Raw genomic sequence first — 2,135 nt, forward strand, 5'->3', positions numbered from 1 at the left:
TGGTTTATACTGGTATGGACCCAATATGTGATGAGGATGGCACTGGTGTGTATTGGAGTGTATTGGAGTGATGTGCTGATCCATACCGGTCCATACTGGTCCATACTGGTCCATACTGGTCCATACTGGTTTATACTGGTTTATACTGGTATGGACCCAATATGTGATGAGGATGGCACTGGTGTGTATTGGAGTGATGTGCTGGTCCGTACTGGTCCATACCGGTCCATACTGGTCCATACTGGTCCATACTGGTCCATACTGGTCCATACTGGTTTATACTGGTTTAGACTGGTTTAGACTGGTATGGACCCAATATGTGATGAGGATGGCACTGGTGTGTATTGGAGTGTATTGGAGTGATGTGCTGGTCCATACTGGTCCATACTGGTCCATACTGGTCCATACTGGTTTATACTGGTCCATACTGGTTTATACTGGTTTATACTGGTATGGACCCAATATGTGATGAGGATGGCACTGGTGTGTATTGGAGTGTATTGGAGTGATGTGCTGGTCCATACTGGTCCATACTGGTCCATACTGGTCCATACTGGTTTATACTGGTTTATACTGGTTTATACTGGTATGGACCCAATATGTGATGAGGATGGCACTGGTGTGTATTGGAGTGTATTGGAGTGATGTGCTGGTCCATATTGGTCCATACCGGTCCATACTGGTTTATACTGGTCCATACTGGTTTATACTGGTTTATACTGGTTTATACTGGTCCCCCAGTGCGTGGTGGGGGTTGCTGGTGGTGCCACCCGCGCCGCTCTGGCCGTGCACCAGGCCCGGAGGGACAACGTGGCCGAGGTGGCAGCCAAGGACAGCAGCCAGGTGGGGACTGGGATGGACTGGGAGGGACTGGGATGGACTGGGATGAACTGGGATGGACTGGGATGGGAAAGGGAGGGACTGGGATGGACTGGGATGGACTGGGATGGACTGGGATGGACTGGGATGGACTGGGATGGACTGGGATGGACTGGGATGGGAATGGGAGGGACTGGGATGGACTGGGATGGACTGGGATGGACTGGGATGGACTGGGATGGACTGGGATGGGAATGGGAGGGACTGGGATGGACTGGGATGGAACTGGGATGGACTGGGATGGACTGGGATGGACTGGGATGGACTGGGATGGACTGGGATGGGACTGGGAGGGACTGGGATGGACTGGGATGGGAATGGGAGGGACTGGGATGGACTGGGATGGACTGGGATGGGAATGGGAGGGACTGGGATGGACTGGGATGGACTGGGAAGGGAATGGACTGGGATGGGAATGGGATGGACTGGGATGGACTGGGATGGGAATGGGATGGACTGGGATGGACTGGGATGGACTGGGATGGACTGGGATGGACTGGGATGGACTGGGATGGGAATGGGATGGACTGGGATGGACTGGGATGGGAATGGGATGGACTGGGATGGACTGGGATGGACTGGGATGGACTGGGATGGACTGGGATGGGAATGGGATGGACTGGGATGGACTGGGATGGACTGGGAATGGACTGGGATGGACTGGGATGGACTGGGATGGGAATGGGAGGGACTGGGATGGACTGGGATGGACTGGGATGGGACTGGGATGGACTGGGATGGGAATGGGATGGACTGGGATGGACTGGGATGGACTGGGATGGACTGGGATGGGAATGGGATGGACTGGGATGGGAATGGGATGGACTGGGATGGACTGGGATGGACTGGGTTGAACTGGTCCATACTGGTCCATACTGGTATATACTGGTTTATACTGGTCTATACTGGTCCATACTGGTTTATACGGGTTTATACCGGTCCATACTGGTCCATACTGGTCCATACTGGTTTATACTGGGCAGGAGACGCTGGTGAATGGGCTCGGGCTGCTGCTGGCCCTACTGCTGCTGCCGGCACTGGAGGGGCGGCCATGGTAAGGGGGCGTGGCCTAAGGGAAGCTGAGCGTTGATTGGCTGGGAGGGACCCAGAGGGGGCGGGGTCAAAGGGGGCGGGCCTAATAGGGGATGAATGGAGCAGGCTCCGCCCCCCATTGGCTCTATGGGTTTTGGGGTCTCACCCCATTGGCTCTATGGGGTTTTTTTGGGGTCCCCATTGGCTCTATGGGGTTTTGGGGT

General features: G+C 54.9%; 1 long non-coding RNA gene across 1 annotated transcript; it reads left to right on the forward strand.

Annotated features, from left to right (window-relative positions):
* The first annotated feature begins 657 nt into the window (after nt 1-657).
* Nucleotides 658-1,947, forward strand: LOC130593668 (uncharacterized). The gene is made up of 2 exons (XR_008970855.1): nt 658-843; nt 1,863-1,947. It is a non-coding gene; the product is annotated as an uncharacterized LOC130593668 (long non-coding RNA).
* The last annotated feature ends 188 nt before the right edge of the window (nt 1,948-2,135 follow it).

The sequence above is a fragment of the Pezoporus wallicus genome, unplaced genomic scaffold, assembly GCF_028554395.1.
Source record: "Pezoporus wallicus isolate ANWC-B61680 ecotype Strahan unplaced genomic scaffold, APGP_CSIRO_Pwel_v1 contig_12148, whole genome shotgun sequence".
Taxonomy (NCBI): Eukaryota; Metazoa; Chordata; class Aves; order Psittaciformes; family Psittacidae; genus Pezoporus; species Pezoporus wallicus.